This window comes from Lasioglossum baleicum, unplaced genomic scaffold (assembly GCF_051020765.1).
Source record: "Lasioglossum baleicum unplaced genomic scaffold, iyLasBale1 scaffold0130, whole genome shotgun sequence".
Taxonomy (NCBI): domain Eukaryota; kingdom Metazoa; phylum Arthropoda; class Insecta; order Hymenoptera; family Halictidae; genus Lasioglossum; species Lasioglossum baleicum.
In genome coordinates this window covers 56,619-79,122 of record NW_027469190.1, presented here as the reverse complement: position 1 = coordinate 79,122, position 22,504 = coordinate 56,619, and the positions used below count along the sequence as shown (strand labels likewise).

The following is a 22,504-nucleotide window of genomic DNA, read 5'->3' as shown; positions in this document are numbered from 1 at the left end:
AGCAGTCTTTCTTTTTACTGACAAAAATGAATATTTTTATTTAAATTACATACTACATACTATCAGGTCGTTCGGAAAGTAATTTTGTTTATCGTGTAGGGATGGCAATGCTTCCGTTTGTCATTACTAGACTGCGGATCTTTCTGCAAAATAAAAAATGTCAGCGTCGATTACAGGAAATAGAAACTCAATTGAATTAAATTATTTCTTCAGCAAAGGAGAAAACGAAATGACTTTCCGAACGAGCTAATACATTAACATATTACAATAGGAGAGCTGCATAAAGTCTAAATAAAATCAATCTCATCATTTTCATACAAAGAAACATTTACCAGTTACTTTTAAGGTTCGGTAGGTGTAGAGGGTTGAAACGTCAACGTGCAAAAAAAATGTGTCGTAGAAGGGAAAAGAAACTTAATTTATAATTTTCGGCTCGAGCGCGTTTCCAGCTACCCGAGTGCATCGGGCTGCCCGGGAGTGTCTCGATCTCGTCGGGCGGGTTCGGAAAGAATCGGACAAGTTCGGGCGAGCGAGTTTTCGCGCTACTCGAGATTCAATTCTGCGTTCGCACGAACTTGTCCGCTTCTGTCTGACGTCTGAACGCGCTCGACGAAGGCGAGCCACTCTCAGGCCACCGGGCCACCCGATGGTGTGTCACGGATAGACTGCGGATCTTTCTGCAAAATAAAAATTTACTATATCGGTTGCAAGAAATAGAAATCAAATTGAATTGAATTGTTTCTTCAGCAAAGGAGAAAACGAAATGACTTTCCGAACGAGCTAATACATTAACATATTACAAGGAGAGCTGCATAAAGTCTAAATAAAATCAATCTCATCACTTTCATACAAAGAAACATTTACCAGTTACTTTTAAGGTTCGGTAGGTGTAGAGTGTTGAAATTTATAATTTTCGGCTCGAGCGCGTTTCAAGCTACCCGAGTGCATCGGGCTGCCAAGGGGTTTCGAGCTGCCCGGGAGTGTCTCGATCTCGTCGGGCGGGTTCGGAAAGAATCGGACAAGTTCGGGCGAGCGAGTTTTCGCGCTACTCGAGATTCAATTCTGCGTTCGCACGAACTTGTCCGCTTCTGTCTGACGTCTGAACGCGCTCGACGAAGTCGAGCCACTCTCGGGCCACCGGGCCACCTGATAGTGTGTCACGGATAGACTGCGTATCTTTATGCAAAATAAAAAATGTCAGCGTCGATTACAGGAAATAGAAACTAAATTGAATGTCATCTCTTCCCTTAATGATTTTAATAGAGGAGAAATCATATATTGACATCTTCAATTTAAAAAATTTTCCAACAACTATCAATTTCATCTACTCAAGTTTGCTATAAATGCATAAAGATCCGCAGTCTATTCGTGACATATCAAGCGGCCCGAGAGTGGCTCGACTTCGTCGAGTGATTTGAAAATTACAGTCAAAACGTGTTGGTCGAGGAAGTGTCGACTTCCAGCTCAATAGTAATGACCTGTCATAAATCTCCCTGTAGAGAACAGCCCCGGGAACGGCACTGAAAGAAATCGAGTCTACCGGGTTGGGTCTGCCTGGGTCTGCCTAGCCCGACCCCAGCCGCGCGCCCGTGGTCTGCCTAGCCCGACCCCAGCCGCGCGCCCGTAGTCTCAATGTGTTGACTTCGATGGCGCACGCTGCGTAGTATGTGTGACCGCTGTAATAAGTATTTCAATACAGCCGAAAATGCATGTGAAACGAGTCCTGCCTCCTCCACTCTGATCCAATCGTCCGCGCATTCGCACCTAGACACGTCACCGTAATCCTGCCTGGGAACCTTCTTCTCAGGCTTACACCAAGTACAATGTCACCAGTTCGAATCCATGCGTGTTGGCGTCTTGCCGCCATTCCCTACAATTGCGTAGTATGTAGTGGGCGGTAACGGTATCGTATCCTAACCCACTGCTGTTCCGCTATCGCTCGTACTTACGAGGCAGTGTATTGGATCACTTGATGGACATAGACAAATCTAAAATGTTTTTTCACTACGTGAATGAAATATGTAATTTCAGGACCGACGCTGTCGATCCTTACGTCAGAAAATGTCTGTTCCAGGGTTGTTACCTTTCACTTAAAAAGGCATCGTTGGTCAAGACTGGTTGCTAATATTATTCTCGAGGTGTAAATGGGGTTATTTAGTCGTATACAGCGTCCGTTGCCAGCTCCTTGTGACGCCAATTTTTATATCTCCATTTCTTTTGAAGGGCTCATTTTACAGTGGAAACTCCAAGGAATATAAACATATTTTGTTCAAAATTTAAATCACTGACGCACAGTGGTCTGGATTGGAAAATCGTGTGCCATTTTGTTATAACTTTTGAACCAGTAGAGATACTGCAATGAAATTTTCACTAAAAATATTTAAAAAATAGTCATTTTTAATTATAGGTAATTAAATATTTTTTGCATTTGTTAAACAATAATTTTTTATAAATTTTCATTGATATTTTTGATTTAAAAAAAAATTTTTGGAATATAATCGTACATACTATTTTTTACTTTCTAAATATGTATTTTTTATATTTATGTTTCACACATGTGTACCGTTTTATGGAATACGTAAAATATAAATTTGAGAAGTCTTGTTGCAATCAACATACACAAAAAAAATTACCGTAAAGGTAAAAACGCATTACAAGCGTGTCAAAGATATTTTTTATAATAATTTATAATGATTAAAAAACGAAACGAGCCTACTACCTTATATCTTTATTTTACTAGAGGTGAGCGAAATATCAGAACGAAACAGAATTGAAAAACTTCTATTATATTTTAATACTAAAGAATTACCTCGGATGCAATATTTAACACTAAAATCTTACATTTTTCGCTATGTGAAGTCATCTGATAATAATTTGTACCAACAATATACCTCGCAAACATTCTATTACCAACTTTAATGGCTTTAAACAATAATAATTTGAGCGGGCGGAGAGGGGCGGAATTAATTTTTTCATGATTATTTAGAAGAAAGGTGTACTAAAAATATTCCAATTAATTAGAAAGCTAAACTCGGCTAAACTTTAAAGATATACCATCTTAAATGGAAAGGACTTCACAAATTTTTCTTACGGCATTGAGCATTATTATATAAATAGAGTATTTACGATAATAAATAATAGAAAGATATGATTTTTATCACAAAAGTCTGCTCTTCAATATAAAAAAAAAAGCGAGAGATAATATTAAATAGGAACGTCAGGGCACCGCATCACAGAGAAGCAATTTTTCTCGTGAAAAATCCTCCTCTTAAAATGTCCTATTTTCAATGTTTATTGCAACTATTATATTTATTAAATTGTACTATTTTCTTCATTTCCGAGGTCTGTGAACATTTGGGAAGCAATGTTTATAGATATCGATACGAGAAAGTTCGTTTTTGGGCAGAAAGGCGCACGATTTTCCAATCCAGACCACTGTGTGACGGCTCATCGAAAAAGACGTAAAAAACGAATTAGTTTAAATTTTTCGACTCCATACAGTTGATGGTCGAGGTTAAAAAAATAATTTTGCAATAGCCCAATCCTTTCCTAATAAAACCACCAAAAAAAAAAGTGTAGCTCAATCGGATTTCAACGAAAATATGATTTCATGATGTTTCGTTGACAAAAAATTCGATTTTTTGGAAAATCCTGAGGTGGTAGACAAATTCTGAGACCAGATTTGAAATAAGCGTGGAAGAATGTACGGGAAATGATGTACAGCATGTTGCAAAAAAGTTTTATTGAAATTGTGCAGGTTTAACGAATTTTGTCAAGGTGAAAAAACGTTCGTACCATCATTTCCCTACTTTCCGCATATTCTGCAAAGTTAGAGCTTTAATTTAAAAAAAAATTCATCGTTCTATCTCTTTTCTATCGAAAGTTATTCGACTTTAACACAGAAACTTGCGGCGACCCGTGCAGCGACCCTTGCAGCGACCCTTGCAGCGACCCTTGCAGCGACCCAATAGCTGCACGGGTCGCTGCAAGGGTCGCCGCCTGGATCGCGACGGAATGGCCAAAAAAGGTGTGTCACAGCTCTGACCGACCAGTCCTGAACCGCTAGAGGACTCATCAGTAAGGCGGGCCCTGCCCGAGACGCTGCGATATCGGATAGACTTGGGATCTGTATGCATTTATAGCAAAATTGAGCAGATGAAATTGATAGTTGTTGGAAAATTTTTAAAAGTGAAAATGTCAATATATGATTTCTCCTTTATTAAAATCATTAAGGAAAGGGATGACATTCTTTTGAGTTTCTATTTCTTGTAATCAACGCTGACGTTTTTTATTTTGCATAAAGACCCGCTGTCTATCCGTAACACATCGGGCGGGTGGCCCGAACGTGGTCGACCTCGTCGGGCGCGTTCGGACAGAAGCGGACAATAATAACTCGCTCTCTTTTGTGGCAGCTAATTTCCTACATTTGCCACAAGATGGACAGATAGTCAAAGAAAGACCTTTCTCGCTGCTACCTGATCCGTCACCGATCTCTATATATACAGTCTTAAACCACCTTCCGATATCGCAGCGTCTCGGGCAGGGCCCGCCTTACTGATGAGTCCTCTAGCGGTTCAGGACTGGTCGGTCAGAGCTGTGACACACCTTTTTTGGCCATTCCGTCGCGATCCAGGCGGCGACCCTTGCAGCAACCCGTGCAGCTATTGGGTCGCTGCAAGGGTCGCCGCAAGTTTCTGTGTTAAAGTCGAATAACTTTCGATAGAAAAGAGATAGAACGATGAATTTTTTTTTAAATTAAAGCTCTAACTTTGCAGAATATGCGGAAAGTAGGGAAATGATGGTACGAACGTTTTTTCACCTTGACAAAATTCGTTAAACCTGCACAATTTCAATAAAACTTTTTTGCAACATGCTGTACATCATTTCCCGTACATTCTTCCACGCTTATTTCAAATCTGGTCTCAGAATTTGTCTACCACCTCAGGATTTTCCAAAAAATCGAATTTTTTGTCAACGAAACATCATGAAATCATATTTTCGTTGAAATCCGATTGAGCTACACTTTTTTTTTGGTGGTTTTATTAGGAAAGGATTGGGCTATTGCAAAATTATTTTTTTAACCTCGACCATCAACTGTATGGAGTCGAAAAATTTAAACTAATTCGTTTTTTACGTCTTTTTCGATGAGCCGTCACACAGTGGTCTGGATTGGAAAATCGTGCGCCTTTCTGCCCAAAAACGAACTTTCTCGTATCGATATCTATAAACATTGCTTCCCAAATGTTCACAGACCTCGGAAATGAAGAAAATAGTACAATTTAATAAATATAATAGTTGCAATAAACATTGAAAATAGGACATTTTAAGAGGAGGATTTTTCACGAGAAAAATTGCTTCTCTGTGATGCGGTGCCCTGACGTTCCTATTTAATATTATCTCTCGCTTTTTTTTTTATATTGAAGAGCAGACTTTTGTGATAAAAATCATATCTTTCTATTATTTATTAACGTAAATACTCTATTTATATAATAATGCTCAATGCCGTAAGAAAAATTTGTGAAGTCCTTTCCATTTAAGATGGTATATCTTTAAAGTTTAGCCGAGTTTAGCTTTCTAATTAATTGGAATATTTTTAGTACACCTTCCTTCTAAATAATCATGAAAAAATTAATTCCGCCCCTCTCCGCCCGCTCAAATTATTATTGTTTAAAGCCATTAAAGTTGGTAATAGAATGTTTGCGAGGTATATTGTTGGTACAAATTATTATCAGATGACTTCACATAGCGAAAAATGTAAGATTTTAGTGTTAAATATTGCATCCGAGGTAATTCTTTAGTATTAAAATATAATAGAAGTTTTTCAATTCTGTTTCGTTCTGATATTTCGCTCACCTCTAGTAAAATAAAGATATAAGGTAGTAGGCTCGTTTCGTTTTTTAATCATTATAAATTATTATAAAAAATATCTTTGACACGCTTGTAATGCGTTTTTACCTTTACGGTAATTTTTTTTGTGTATGTTGATTGCAACAAGACTTCTCAAATTTATATTTTACGTATTCCATAAAACGTTACACATGTGTGAAACATAAATATAAAAAATACATATTTAGAAAGTAAAAAATAGTATGTACGATTATATTCAAAAAATTTTTTTTTAAATCAAAAATATCAATGAAAATTTATAAAAAATTATTGTTTAACAAATGCAAAAAATATTTAATTACCTATAGTTAAAAATGACTATTTTTTAAATATTTTTAGTGAAAATTTCATTGCAGTATCTCTACTGGTTCAAAAGTTATAACAAAATGGCACACGATTTTCCAATCCAGACCACTGTGCGTCAGTGATTTAAATTTTGAACAAAATATGTTTATATTCCTTGGAGTTTCCACTGTACAATGAGCCCTTCAAAAGAAATGGAGATATAAAAATTGGCGTCACAAGGAGCTGGCAACGGACGCTGTATACGACTAAATAACCCCATTTACACCTCGAGAATAATATTAGCAACCAGTCTTGACCAACGATGCCTTTTTAAGTGAAAGGTAACAACCCTGGAACAGACATTTTCTGACGTAAGGATCGACAGCGTCGGTCCTGAAATTACATATTTCATTCACGTAGTGAAAAAACATTTTAGATTTGTCTATGTCCAACAAGTGATCCAATACACTGCCTCGTAAGTACGAGCGATAGCGGAACAGCAGTGGGTTAGGATACGATACCGTTACCGCCCACTACATACTACGCAATTGTAGGGGATGGCGGCAAGACGCCAACACGCATGGATTCGAACTGGTGACATTGTACTTGGTGTAAGCCTGAGAAGAAGGTTCCCAGGCAGGATTACGGTGACGTGTCTAGGTGCGAATGCGCGGACGATTGGATCAGAGTGGAGGAGGCAGGACTCGTTTCACATGCATTTTCGGCTGTATTGAAATACTTATTACAGCGGTCACACATACTACGCAGCGTGCGCCATCGAAGTCAACACATTGAGACTACGGGCGCGCGGCTGGGGTCGGGCTAGGCAGACCACGGGCGCGCGGCTGGGGTCGGGCTAGGCAGACCCAGGCAGACCCAACCCGGTAGACTCGATTTCTTTCAGTGCCGTTCCCGGGGCTGTTCTCTACAGGGAGATTTATGACAGGTCATTACTATTGAGCTGGAAGTCGACACTTCCTCGACCAACACGTTTTGACTGTAATTTTCAAATCACTCGACGAAGTCGAGCCACTCTCGGGCCGCTTGATATGTCACGAATAGACTGCGGATCTTTATGCATTTATAGCAAACTTGAGTAGATGAAATTGATAGTTGTTGGAAAATTTTTTAAATTGAAGATGTCAATATATGATTTCTCCTCTATTAAAATCATTAAGGGAAGAGATGACATTCAATTTAGTTTCTATTTCCTGTAATCGACGCTGACATTTTTTATTTTGCATAAAGATACGCAGTCTATCCGTGACACACTATCAGGTGGCCCGGTGGCCCGGTGGCCCGAGAGTGGCTCGACTTCGTCGAGCGCGTTCAGACGTCAGACAGAAGCGGACAAGTTCGTGCGAACGCAGAATTGAATCTCGAGTAGCGCGAAAACTCGCTCGCCCGAACTTGTCCGATTCTTTCCGAACCCGTCCGACGAGATCGAGACACTCCCGGGCAGCTCGAAACCCCTTGGCAGCCCGATGCACTCGGGTAGCTTGAAACGCGCTCGAGCCGAAAATTATAAATTTCAACACTCTACACCTACCGAACCTTAAAAGTAACTGGTAAATGTTTCTTTGTATGAAAGTGATGAGATTGATTTTATTTAGACTTTATGCAGCTCTCCTTGTAATATGTTATAATGTATTGGCTCGTTTGGAAAGTCATTTCGTTTTCTCCTTTGCTGAAGAAACAATTCAATTCAATTTGATTTCTATTTCTTGCAATCGATATAGTAAATTTTTATTTTGCATAAAGATACGCAGTCTATCCGTGACACACCATCGGGTGGCCCGGTGGCCCGAGAGTGGCTCGCCTTCGTCGAGCGCGTTCAGACGTCAGACAGAAGCGGACAAGTTCGTGCGAACGCAGAATTGAATCTCGAGTAGCGCGAAAACTCGCTCGCCCGAACTTGTCCGATTCTTTCCGAACCCGCCCGACGAGATCGAGACACTCCCGGGCAGCTCGAAACCCCTTGGCAGCCCGATGCACTCGGGTAGCTTGAAACGCGCTCGAGCCGAAAATTATAAATTTCAACACTCTACACCTACCGAACCTTAAAAGTAACTGGTAAATGTTTCTTTGTATGAAAGTGATGAGATTGATTTTATTTAGACTTTATGCAGCTCTCCTTGTAATATGTTATAATGTATTGGCTCGTTTGGAAAGTCATTTCGTTTTCTCCTTTGCTGAAGAAACAATTCAATTCAATTCGATTTCTATTTCTTGCAATCGATATAGTAAATTTTTATTTTGCATAAAGATACGCAGTCTATCCGTGACACACCATCGGGTGGCCCGGTGGCCCGAGAGTGGCTCGCCTTCGTCGAGCGCGTTCAGACGTCAGACAGAAGCGGACAAGTTCGTGCGAACGCAGAATTGAATCTCGAGTAGCGCGAAAACTCGCTCGCCCGAACTTGTCCGATTCTTTCCGAACCCGCCCGACGAGATCGAGACACTCCCGGGCAGCTCGAAACCCCTTGGCAGCCCGATGCACTCGGGTAGCTTGAAACGCGCTCGAGCCGAAAATTATAAATTTCAGCACTCTACACCTACCGAACCTTAAAAGTAACTGGTAAATGTTTCTTTGTATGAAAGTGATGAGATTGATTTTATTTAGACTTTATGCAGCTCTCCTTGTAATATGTTAATGTATTAGCTCGTTCGGAAAGTCATTTCGTTTTCTCCTTTGCTGAAGAAACAATTCAATTCAATTTGATTTCTATTTCTTGCAACCGATATAGTAAATTTTTATTTTGCAGAAAGATCCGCAGTCTATCCGTGACACACCATCGGGTGGCCCGGTGGCCCGAGAGTGGCTCGCCTTCGTCGAGCGCGTTCAGACGTCAGACAGAAGCGGACAAGTTCGTGCGAACGCAGAATTGAATCTCGAGTAGCGCGAAAACTCGCTCGCCCGAACTTGTCCGATTCTTTCCGAACCCGCCCGACGAGATCGAGACACTCCCGGGCAGCCCGATGCACTCGGGTAGCTGGAAACGCGCTCGAGCCGAAAATTATAAATTAAGTTTCTTTTCCCTTCTACGACACATTTTTTTTGCACGATGACGTTTCAACCCTCTACACCTACCGAACCTTAAAAGTAACTGGTAAATGTTTCTTTGTATGAAAATGATGAGATTGATTTTATTTAGACTTTATGCAGCTCTCCTATTGTAATATGTTAATGTATTAGCTCGTTCGGAAAGTCATTTCGTTTTCTCCTTTGCTGAAGAAATAACATTCAATTTGATTTCTATTTCTTGCAATCGATGTAGTCAATTTCTACTTTGCAGAAAGATTCGCAGTCTAGTAATGACAAACGGAAGCATTGCCATCCCAACACGATAAACGAAATTACTTTCCGAACGACCTGATAGTATGTAGTATGTAATTTAAATAAAAATATTAATTTTGTCAGTAAAAAGAAAGACTGCTGCTGCTACACATTTGTATAATAGACATTTACTTTAGCGACATCTACCACATAGCACGTCCTACATTAATGCGACCTGGCGCGACCGTGTTGCCCTCTTACGGCGTGGCAAAATCGAGCCCCGTTCTCCGTGCAGTGGCGCGGCAGCAGGGATCCAAAACGCGACATAGCTGCGGCGCAGTACAGCTGCAGAACGGAGCAGTTGGTTGTCTGGGTACATAAGTACATAAGTTTCTATAACAATAAAAAATGGGAATATTGAAAACTCGACTCTTAACAGTTCTGTTTTTTTTTCATTTATAAATACTTGTTTATAAAGTAAACAATCTGGTTCGTGGATTTCGAATGTGGTGTAAGCATTGGTCTTTGTAAGTTTGACATACGTGGAATTGCAACCAAGTTGTCATAATGTCGTGTTATCTGTGTTTGATCTGAAGTGCCAAATGTATATGTTTAGGAATTCTTGTGATGGGTCTGTCGCATGTACCGGGACCAATTAATGTTTGAAGTGTAGAAATGAATGGTTTTTGGAGTGTGCAATAAATTTTAGGTTATAATGTTTTTACTCGATATATGGTTTCGATAGTAAATTTGTGCAGGAAGAGTACATTAATTATATGTAGATATAACACGTGCCACGGAAAAATGAGTAGATTGTTCGATTTTTAATATTAATGTGATTGTGAATTAAAATATTGACAACGAAGAGCGAAGGACTGAAAAATTACACGAATGTATAGAATTGATTTCACAGCTCCCGAATAATTCTGTGTGAAAAAGATAATTTAGATAAGTATTTTTTGCCTATAAAATATTATCATTTTTCTGAGTAATGAATACGATACTTTGTGATTTTTTATATTTTTCTTTTACATGTGGTGTACGAAGCATATCTACTAGCTGAACTATTTTAATTGGAACGCACGGTCATATCCTGATTATTGCAAGGATAATGTTCTCACGGTGAGTAATATGTAGCTTGTGATCTTGAAAACCATTATATTCTTAGATAGAAAGCATTAATAATTGAAGTTTATACGCGACATATATGATCGTGCTTTATACAATCTTTTTTAAACCAGTTAATCAGCGTGTAATGTCACAGCAGCGTTTAGAATGATAACTGTAAATGTATATTGAATTTCCCCAATCAGATGTACCTTCTTTGATATAGATACATAATCCCTTTTACTTGTCATTTTAACTACATAATATAATGTGAGAAGTAAGCCTTGCGGTTGAGTTTTAATTCTTGTATTTTAAATTATCATAACCGCTCCGTAATTTGTGCGTGCCAATGTATGAAATAAGTAAAGGAAAGTAAGTAGATATAGAAAGTAAGAAAGCATGCATGTAATAATTAAAGGAAAGATTAAATAAGCAGTGCTGGGTAGAATTCAAATATATTTGTAGAATTATAATATGTAGATACGTACATAAGTTTCTATAACAATAAAAAATGGGAATATTGTAAACTCGACACTTAACAGTTCTGTTTTTTTTTTCATTTATAAATACTTGTTTATAAAGTAAACAATCTGGTTCGTGGATTTCGAATGTGGTGTAAGCTTTGGTCTTTGTAAGTTTGACATACGTGGTATTGCAACCACGTTGTCATAATGTCGTGTTATCTGTGTTTGATCTGAAGTGCCAAATGTTTGTTAGGAATTCTTGTGATGGGTCTGTCGCATGTACCGGGACCAATTAATGTTTGAAGTGTAGAAATGAATGGTTTTTGGAGTCTGCAATAAATTTTAGGTTATAATGTTTTACTCGATATATGGTTTCGATAGTAAATTTGTGCAGGAAGAGTACATTAATTATATGTAGATATAACACGTGCCACGGAAAAATGAGTAGATTGTTCGATTTTTAATATTAATGTGATTTTGAATTAAAATATTGACAACGAAGAGCGAAGGACTACAAAATTACACGAATGTATAGAATTGATTTCACAGCTCCCGAATAATTCTGTGTGAAAAAGATAATTTAGATAAGTATTTTTTGCCTATAAAATATAATAATTTTTCTGAGTAATGAATACGATACTTTATGATTTTTTATATTTTTCTTTTACATGTGGTGTACAAAGCAGATCTACCCAGACAACCAACTGCTCCGTTCTGCAGCTGTACTGCGCCACAGCTATGTCGTGTTTTGGATCCCTGCTGCCGCGCCACTGCACGGAGAACGGGGCTCGATTTTGCCTCGCCGTAAGAGGGCAACACGGTCGCGCCAGGTCGCATTAATGTAGGACGTGCTATGTGGTAGATGTCGCTAAAGTAAATGTCTATTATACAAATGTGTAGCAGCAGCAGTCTTTCTTTTTACTGACAAAATTAATATTTTTATTTAAATTACATACTACATACTATCAGGTCGTTCGGAAAGTAATTTCGTTTATCGTGTAGGGATGGCAATGCTTCCGTTTGTCATTACTAGACTGCGAATCTTTCTGCAAAGTAGAAATTGACTACATCGATTGCAAGAAATAGAAATCAAATTGAATGTTATTTCTTCAGCAAAGGAGAAAACGAAATGACTTTCCGAACGAGCTAATACATTAACATATTACAATAGGAGAGCTGCATAAAGTCTAAATAAAATCAATCTCATCATTTTCATACAAAGAAACATTTACCAGTTACTTTTAAGGTTCGGTAGGTGTAGAGGGTTGAAACGTCTTCGTGCAAAAAAAATGTGTCGTAGAAGGGAAAAGAAACTTAATTTATAATTTTCGGCTCGAGCGCGTTTCCAGCTACCCGAGTGCATCGGGCTGCCCGGGAGTGTCTCGATCTCGTCGGGCGGGTTCGGAAAGAATCGGACAAGTTCGGGCGAGCGAGTTTTCGCGCTACTCGAGATTCAATTCTGCGTTCGCACGAACTTGTCCGCTTCTGTCTGACGTCTGAACGCGCTCGACGAAGGCGAGCCACTCTCGGGCCACCGGGCCACCCGATGGTGTGTCACGGATAGACTGCGGATCTTTCTGCAAAATAAAAATTTACTATATCGATTGCAAGAAATAGAAATCAAATTGAATTGAATTGTTTCTTCAGCAAAGGAGAAAACGAAATGACTTTCCAAACGAGCCAATACATTATAACATATTACAAGGAGAGCTGCATAAAGTCTAAATAAAATCAATCTCATCACTTTCATACAAAGAAACATTTACCAGTTACTTTTAAGGTTCGGTAGGTGTAGAGTGTTGAAATTTATAATTTTCGGCTCGAGCGCGTTTCAAGCTACCCGAGTGCATCGGGCTGCCAAGGGGTTTCGAGCTGCCCGGGAGTGTCTCGATCTCGTCGGGCGGGTTCGGAAAGAATCGGACAAGTTCGGGCGAGCGAGTTTTCGCGCTACTCGAGATTCAATTCTGCGTTCGCACGAACTTGTCCGCTTCTGTCTGACGTCTGAACGCGCTCGACGAAGTCGAGCCACTCTCGGGCCACCGGGCCACCGGGCCACCTGATAGTGTGTCACGGATAGACTGCGTATCTTTATGCAAAATAAAAAATGTCAGCGTCGATTACAGGAAATAGAAACTAAATTGAATGTCATCTCTTCCCTTAATGATTTTAATAGAGGAGAAATCATATATTGACATCTTCAATTTAAAAAATTTTCCAACAACTATCAATTTCATCTACTCAAGTTTGCTATAAATGCATAAAGATCCGCAGTCTATTCGTGACATATCAAGCGGCCCGAGAGTGGCTCGACTTCGTCGAGTGATTTGAAAATTACAGTCAAAACGTGTTGGTCGAGGAAGTGTCGACTTCCAGCTCAATAGTAATGACCTGTCATAAATCTCCCTGTAGAGAACAGCCCCGGGAACGGCACTGAAAGAAATCGAGTCTACCGGGTTGGGTCTCCCTGGGTCTGCCTAGCCCGACCCCAGCCGCGCGCCCGTGGTCTGCCTAGCCCGACCCCAGCCGCGCGCCCGTAGTCTCAATGTGTTGACTTCGATGGCGCACGCTGCGTAGTATGTGTGACCGCTGTAATAAGTATTTCAATATAGCCGAAAATGCATGTGAAACGAGTCCTGCCTCCTCCACTCTGATCCAATCGTCCGCGCATTCGCACCTAGACACGTCACCGTAATCCTGCCTGGGAACCTTCTTCTCAGGCTTACACCAAGTACAATGTCACCAGTTCGAATCCATGCGTGTTGGCGTCTTGCCGCCATCCCCTACAATTGCGTAGTATGTAGTGGGCGGTAACGGTATCGTATCCTAACCCACTGCTGTTCCGCTATCGCTCGTACTTACGAGGCAGTGTATTGGATCACTTGTTGGACATAGACAAATCTAAAATGTTTTTTCACTACGTGAATGAAATATGTAATTTCAGGACCGACGCTGTCGATCCTTACGTCAGAAAATGTCTGTTCCAGGGTTGTTACCTTTCACTTAAAAAGGCATCGTTGGTCAAGACTGGTTGCTAATATTATTCTCGAGGTGTAAATGGGGTTATTTAGTCGTATACAGCGTCCGTTGCCAGCTCCTTGTGACGCCAATTTTTATATCTCCATTTCTTTTGAAGGGCTCATTGTACAGTGGAAACTCCAAGGAATATAAACATATTTTGTTCAAAATTTAAATCACTGACGCACAGTGGTCTGGATTGGAAAATCGTGTGCCATTTTGTTATAACTTTTGAACCAGTAGAGATACTGCAATGAAATTTTCACTAAAAATATTTAAAAAATAGTCATTTTTAACTATAGGTAATTAAATATTTTTTGCATTTGTTAAACAATAATTTTTTATAAATTTTCATTGATATTTTTGATTTAAAAAAAAATTTTTTGAATATAATCGTACATACTATTTTTTACTTTCTAAATATGTATTTTTTATATTTATGTTTCACACATGTGTAACGTTTTATGGAATACGTAAAATATAAATTTGAGAAGTCTTGTTGCAATCAACATACACAAAAAAAATTACCGTAAAGGTAAAAACGCATTACAAGCGTGTCAAAGATATTTTTTATAATAATTTATAATGATTAAAAAACGAAACGAGCCTACTACCTTATATCTTTATTTTACTAGAGGTGAGCGAAATATCAGAACGAAACAGAATTGAAAAACTTCTATTATATTTTAATACTAAAGAATTACCTCGGATGCAATATTTAACACTAAAATCTTACATTTTTCGCTATGTGAAGTCATCTGATAATAATTTGTACCAACAATATACCTCGCAAACATTCTATTACCAACTTTAATGGCTTTAAACAATAATAATTTGAGCGGGCGGAGAGGGGCGGAATTAATTTTTTCATGATTATTTAGAAGGAAGGTGTACTAAAAATATTCCAATTAATTAGAAAGCTAAACTCGGCTAAACTTTAAAGATATACCATCTTAAATGGAAAGGACTTCACAAATTTTTCTTACGGCATTGAGCATTATTATATAAATAGAGTATTTACGTTAATAAATAATAGAAAGATATGATTTTTATCACAAAAGTCTGCTCTTCAATATAAAAAAAAAAGCGAGAGATAATATTAAATAGGAACGTCAGGGCACCGCATCACAGAGAAGCAATTTTTCTCGTGAAAAATCCTCCTCTTAAAATGTCCTATTTTCAATGTTTATTGCAACTATTATATTTATTAAATTGTACTATTTTCTTCATTTCCGAGGTCTGTGAACATTTGGGAAGCAATGTTTATAGATATCGATACGAGAAAGTTCGTTTTTGGGCAGAAAGGCGCACGATTTTCCAATCCAGACCACTGTGTGACGGCTCATCGAAAAAGACGTAAAAAACGAATTAGTTTAAATTTTTCGACTCCATACAGTTGATGGTCGAGGTTAAAAAAATAATTTTGCAATAGCCCAATCCTTTCCTAATAAAACCACCAAAAAAAAAGTGTAGCTCAATCGGATTTCAACGAAAATATGATTTCATGATGTTTCGTTGACAAAAAATTCGATTTTTTGGAAAATCCTGAGGTGGTAGACAAATTCTGAGACCAGATTTGAAATAAGCGTGGAAGAATGTACGGGAAATGATGTACAGCATGTTGCAAAAAAGTTTTATTGAAATTGTGCAGGTTTAACGAATTTTGTCAAGGTTAAAAAACGTTCGTACCATCATTTCCCTACTTTCCGCATATTCTGCAAAGTTAGAGCTTTAATTTAAAAAAAAATTCATCGTTCTATCTCTTTTCTATCGAAAGTTATTCGACTTTAACACAGAAACTTGCGGCGACCCTTGCAGCGACCCAATAGCTGCACGGGTTGCTGCAAGGGTCGCCGCCTGGATCGCGACGGAATGGCCAAAAAAGGTGTGTCACAGCTCTGACCGACCAGTCCTGAACCGCTAGAGGACTCATCAGTAAGGCGGGCCCTGCCCGAGACGCTGCGATATCGGAAGGTGGTTTAAGACTGTATATATAGAGATCGGTGACGGATCAGGTAGCAGCGAGAAAGGTCTTTCTTTGACTATCTGTCCATCTTGTGGCAAATGTAGGAAATTAGCTGCCACAAAAGAGAGCGAGTTATTATTGTCCGCTTCTGTCCGAACGCGCCCGACGAGGTCGACCACGTTCGGGCCACCCGCCCGATGTGTTACGGATAGACAGCGGGTCTTTATGCAAAATAAAAAACGTCAGCGTTGATTACAAGAAATAGAAACTCAAAAGAATGTCATCCCTTTCCTTAATGATTTTAATAAAGGAGAAATCATATATTGACATTTTCACTTTTAAAAATTTTCCAACAACTATCAATTTCATCTGCTCAATTTTGCTATAAATGCATACAGATCCCAAGTCTATCCGTTACACATCGGGCGACTCGAGAGCGGCTCGACATCGGCGAGTGATTTGAGGAGTTGGTGACAGATGGATAGACCGTATGGCGATTAACTTCATCAATCGATTGAATCAATTCGATCAAATTTGTTGCCGGTCAAATCTGGAGTCGGTGAAATGTCGGCGAAAACCGTGTGCGCCGTCCGGCGCAATGTTCGTCGAAATGTCATAACATCTCCAAAAATTCAAGTCTTTTAGTCTCGAATCTAATGTCGTTAATGCTTCGTACAGAGCTGAACATTTCGCTTTGAAACTTTAATTCACTGTGTGAAATCAGGGACTTAATCTCGGTAAAATATATATACATACCAAACAATACCGGTAACGGTACTATGCCAAGTGGCTGAAATAACACCGAAACCGTTCATATACTTTTACGAGCAAAAGCTCCTGAAAAACGAAGTTTGGGCTTTTGTTGTGCCATGGCCGAACTGCAATGTGCCATCAGTCCGGTAGTGGAGAAAGTGTAAGTGGGTGAATTAAAACCACTGGTTTAAACAGGGAAGCCGGGTTTCTGCGACATCGAGATCACTTTTAATAATAATTTTAAACACGCGGTACAAATAACTGACAATTGAGACAATTGGTCCTCGCGTAATACGCGGGCATCCCCACCATACTCTCATACTGGGGAGCTCGTTAGAAATCGTTCAAATTGAACGCGAACGGTAAAGACAATAACACGGGACGAGACGGTAGCACAATGCTTTGAACGTATTTACAATCGCGTGTCAAACACTAACAAAACGATGAAAATTAGTTTTTGGTGCTCATATACAGGGTGCTCGACATAATAAAAAGAGACACCTAGCACATATTTTTAAATTTCTTATATTTAAAGGTGGAAAGTGTACACTCCGTTATGAATAAAACCACTAGAAACGGTCCTAATTCCGTCGAGTTTAGGCTTTTCTTAATCGGCAGAACGCCACGAATTGGCTCGTGTGACTTTCGTGAGGGCAGCACGGAAAATAATTAAGTTCAGCATTCGCTCCTTAGCGGTTTCATGCCGAGCTACCTGGCTGGCCGGGGGATTGTCGGGCCGTGTTTATTGCACTACTATTGTGTTCTGGGCTCAGGCCTCAGGGCTCGACCCTCGGGCGTCGGTCGTGTTCATTGTAGCCTCGAGTTGGCCAAAAGTATTCATGGATTTATTCATTTTCGAGAAAATAGAATAAAAATAAAATCACTAACCAGTGTTGGGCAAAAATTCAATCGACGATTGACGACTAAATTTCTACTTCAATCGTTAATCGCGATTAACAATTAATATCCTCGTTTAGTCGTTAATTGTGGTTAACGAATAAATACCGATTGATCGTTATATTTGCGGATAAGATTAAATACTTATTAATCGTTAATTGCGGATAACGATTAAATTTCTACTTTAGTCGTTAATCGTGACTAACGATTATCAATCGTCAATCGGATGACCGATTAAATGCCCAACTCATCTGTCACCAACTCCTCAAATCACTCGCCGATGTCGAGCCGCTCTCGAGTCGCCCGATGTGTAACGGATAGACTTGGGATCTGTATGCATTTATAGCAAAATTGAGCAGATGAAATTGATAGTTGTTGGAAAATTTTTAAAAGTGAAAATGTCAATATATGATTTCTCCTTTATTAAAATCATTAAGGAAAGGGATGACATTCTTTTGAGTTTCTATTTCTTGTAATCAACGCTGACGTTTTTTATTTTGCATAAAGACCCGCTGTCTATCCGTAACACATCGGGCGGGTGGCCCGAACGTGGTCGACCTCGTCGGGCGCGTTCGGACAGAAGCGGACAATAATAACTCGCTCTCTTTTGTGGCAGCTAATTTCCTACATTTGCCACAAGATGGACAGATAGTCAAAGAAAGACCTTTCTCGCTGCTACCTGATCCGTCACCGATCTCTATATATACAGTCTTAAACCACCTTCCGATATCGCAGCGTCTCGGGCAGGGCCCGCCTTACTGACGAGTCCTCTAGCGGTTCAGGACTGGTCGGTCAGAGCTGTGACACACCTTTTTTGGCCATTCCGTCGCGATCCAGGCGGCGACCCTTGCAGCGACCCGTGCAGCTATTGGGTCGCTGCAAGGGTCGCCGCAAGTTTCTGTGTTAAAGTCGAATAACTTTCGATAGAAAAGAGATAGAACGATGAATTTTTTTTTAAATTAAAGCTCTAACTTTGCAGAATATGCGGAAAGTAGGGAAATGATGGTACGAACGTTTTTTAACCTTGACAAAATTCGTTAAACCTGCACAATTTCAATAAAACTTTTTTGCAACATGCTGTACATCATTTCCCGTACATTCTTCCACGCTTATTTCAAATCTGGTCTCAGAATTTGTCTACCACCTCAGGATTTTCCAAAAAATCGAATTTTTTGTCAACGAAACATCATGAAATCATATTTTCGTTGAAATCCGATTGAGCTACATTTTTTTTTTGGTGGTTTTATTAGGAAAGGATTGGGCTATTGCAAAATTATTTTTTTAACCTCGACCATCAACTGTATGGAGTCGAAAAATTTAAACTAATTCGTTTTTTACGTCTTTTTCGATGAGCCGTCACACAGTGGTCTGGATTGGAAAATCGTGTGCCTTTCTGCCCAAAAACGAACTTTCTCGTATCGATATCTATAAACATTGCTTCCCAAATGTTCACAGACCTCGGAAATGAAGAAAATAGTACAATTTAATAAATATAATAGTTGCAATAAACATTGAAAATAGGACATTTTAAGAGGAGGATTTTTCACGAGAAAAATTGCTTCTCTGTGATGCGGTGCCCTGACGTTCCTATTTAATATTATCTCTCGCTTTTTTTTTTATATTGAAGAGCAGACTTTTGTGATAAAAATCATATCTTTCTATTATTTATTAACGTAAATACTCTATTTATATAATAATGCTCAATGCCGTAAGAAAAATTTGTGAAGTCCTTTCCATTTAAGATGGTATATCTTTAAAGTTTAGCCGAGTTTAGCTTTCTAATTAATTGGAATATTTTTAGTACACCTTCCTTCTAAATAATCATGAAAAAATTAATTCCGCCCCTCTCCGCCCGCTCAAATTATTATTGTTTAAAGCCATTAAAGTTGGTAATAGAATGTTTGCGAGGTATATTGTTGGTACAAATTATTATCAGATGACTTCACATAGCGAAAAATGTAAGATTTTAGTGTTAAATATTGCATCCGAGGTAATTCTTTAGTATTAAAATATAATAGAAGGTTTTCAATTCTGTTTCGTTCTGATATTTCGCTCACCTCTAGTAAAATAAAGATATAAGGTAGTAGGCTCGTTTCGTTTTTTAATCATTATAAATTATTATAAAAAATATCTTTGACACGCTTGTAATGCGTTTTTACCTTTACGGTAATTTTTTTTGTGTATGTTGATTGCAACAAGACTTCTCAAATTTATATTTTACGTATTCCATAAAACGTTACACATGTGTGAAACATAAATATAAAAAATACATATTTAGAAAGTAAAAAATAGTATGTACGATTATATTCAAAAAATTTTTTTTTAAATCAAAAATATCAATGAAAATTTATAAAAAATTATTGTTTAACAAATGCAAAAAATATTTAATTACCTATAGTTAAAAATGACTATTTTTTAAATATTTTTAGTGAAAATTTCATTGCAGTATCTCTACTGGTTCAAAAGTTATAACAAAATGGCACACAATTTTCCAATCCAGACCACTGTGCGTCAGTGATTTAAATTTTGAACAAAATATGTTTATATTCCTTGGAGTTTCCACTGTACAATGAGCCCTTCAAAAGAAATGGAGATATAAAAATTGGCGTCACAAGGAGCTGGCAACGGACGCTGTATACGACTAAATAACCCCATTTACACCTCGAGAATAATATTAGCAACCAGTCTTGACCAACGATGCCTTTTTAAGTGAAAGGTAACAACCCTGGAACAGACATTTTCTGACGTAAGGATCGATAGCGTCGGTCCTGAAATTACATATTTCATTCACGTAGTGAAAAAACATTTTAGATTTGTCTATGTCCAACAAGTGATCCAATACACTGCCTCGTAAGTACGAGCGATAGCGGAACAGCAGTGGGTTAGGATACGATACCGTTACCGCCCACTACATACTACGCAATTGTAGGGGATGGCGGCAAGACGCCAACACGCATGGATTCGAACTGGTGACATTGTACTTGGTGTAAGCCTGAGAAGAAGGTTCCCAGGCAGGATTACGGTGACGTGTCTAGGTGCGAATGCGCGGACGATTGGATCAGAGTGGAGGAGGCAGGACTCGTTTCACATGCATTTTCGGCTATATTGAAATACTTATTACAGCGGTCACACATACTACGCAGCGTGCGCCATCGAAGTCAACACATTGAGACTACGGGCGCGCGGCTGGGGTCGGGCTAGGCAGACCACGGGCGCGCGGCTGGGGTCGGGCTAGGCAGACCCAGGGAGACCCAACCCGGTAGACTCGATTTCTTTCAGTGCCGTTCCCGGGGCTGTTCTCTACAGGGAGATTTATGACAGGTCATTACTATTGAGCTGGAAGTCGACACTTCCTCGACCAACACGTTTTGACTGTAATTTTCAAATCACTCGACGAAGTCGAGCCACTCTCGGGCCGCTTGATATGTCACGAATAGACTGCGGATCTTTATGCATTTATAGCAAACTTGAGTAGATGAAATTGATAGTTGTTGGAAAATTTTTTAAATTGAAGATGTCAATATATGATTTCTCCTCTATTAAAATCATTAAGGGAAGAGATGACATTCAATTTAGTTTCTATTTCCTGTAATCGACGCTGACATTTTTTATTTTGCATAAAGATACGCAGTCTATCCGTGACACACTATCAGGTGGCCCGGTGGCCCGAGAGTGGCTCGACTTCGTCGAGCGCGTTCAGACGTCAGACAGAAGCGGACAAGTTCGTGCGAACGCAGAATTGAATCTCGAGTAGCGCGAAAACTCGCTCGCCCGAACTTGTCCGATTCTTTCCGAACCCGCCCGACGAGATCGAGACACTCCCGGGCAGCTCGAAACCCCTTGGCAGCCCGATGCACTCGGGTAGCTTGAAACGCGCTCGAGCCGAAAATTATAAATTTCAACACTCTACACCTACCGAACCTTAAAAGTAACTGGTAAATGTTTCTTTGTATGAAAGTGATGAGATTGATTTTATTTAGACTTTATGCAGCTCTCCTTGTAATATGTTAATGTATTGGCTCGTTCGGAAAGTCATTTCGTTTTCTCCTTTGCTGAAGAAACAATTCAATTCAATTTGATTTCTATTTCTTGCAATCGATATAGTAAATTTTTATTTTGCAGAAAGATCCGCAGTCTATCCGTGACACACCATCGGGTGGCCCGGTGGCCCGAGAGTGGCTCGCCTTCGTCGAGCGCGTTCAGACGTCAGACAGAAGCGGACAAGTTCGTGCGAACGCAGAATTGAATCTCGAGTAGCGCGAAAACTCGCTCGCCCGAACTTGTCCGATTCTTTCCGAACCCGCCCGACGAGATCGAGACACTCCCGGGCAGCCCGATGCACTCGGGTAGCTGGAAACGCGCTCGAGCCGAAAATTATAAATTAAGTTTCTTTTCCCTTCTACGACACATTTTTTTTGCACGAAGACGTTTCAACCCTCTACACCTACCGAACCTTAAAAGTAACTGGTAAATGTTTCTTTGTATGAAAATGATGAGATTGATTTTATTTAGACTTTATGCAGCTCTCCTATTGTAATATGTTAATGTATTAGCTCGTTCGGAAAGTCATTTCGTTTTCTCCTTTGCTGAAGAAATAACATTCAATTTGATTTCTATTTCTTGCAATCGATGTAGTCAATTTCTACTTTGCAGAAAGATTCGCAGTCTAGTAATGACAAACGGAAGCATTGCCATCCCTACACGATAAACGAAATTACTTTCCGAACGACCTGATAGTATGTAGTATGTAATTTAAATAAAAATATTAATTTTGTCAGTAAAAAGAAAGACTGCTGCTGCTACACATTTGTATAATAGACATTTACTTTAGCGACATCTACCACATAGCACGTC

General features: G+C 39.2%; 1 protein-coding gene across 1 annotated transcript in view; it reads left to right on the top strand.

Moving 5' to 3' along the window:
- LOC143220012 (uncharacterized) overlaps nt 1-22,504 on the top strand; it is a gene marked incomplete at its 3' end in the record, with an annotated part of 383,990 nt that overhangs the window by 304,874 nt on the left and 56,612 nt on the right. The window lies entirely within an intron of this gene.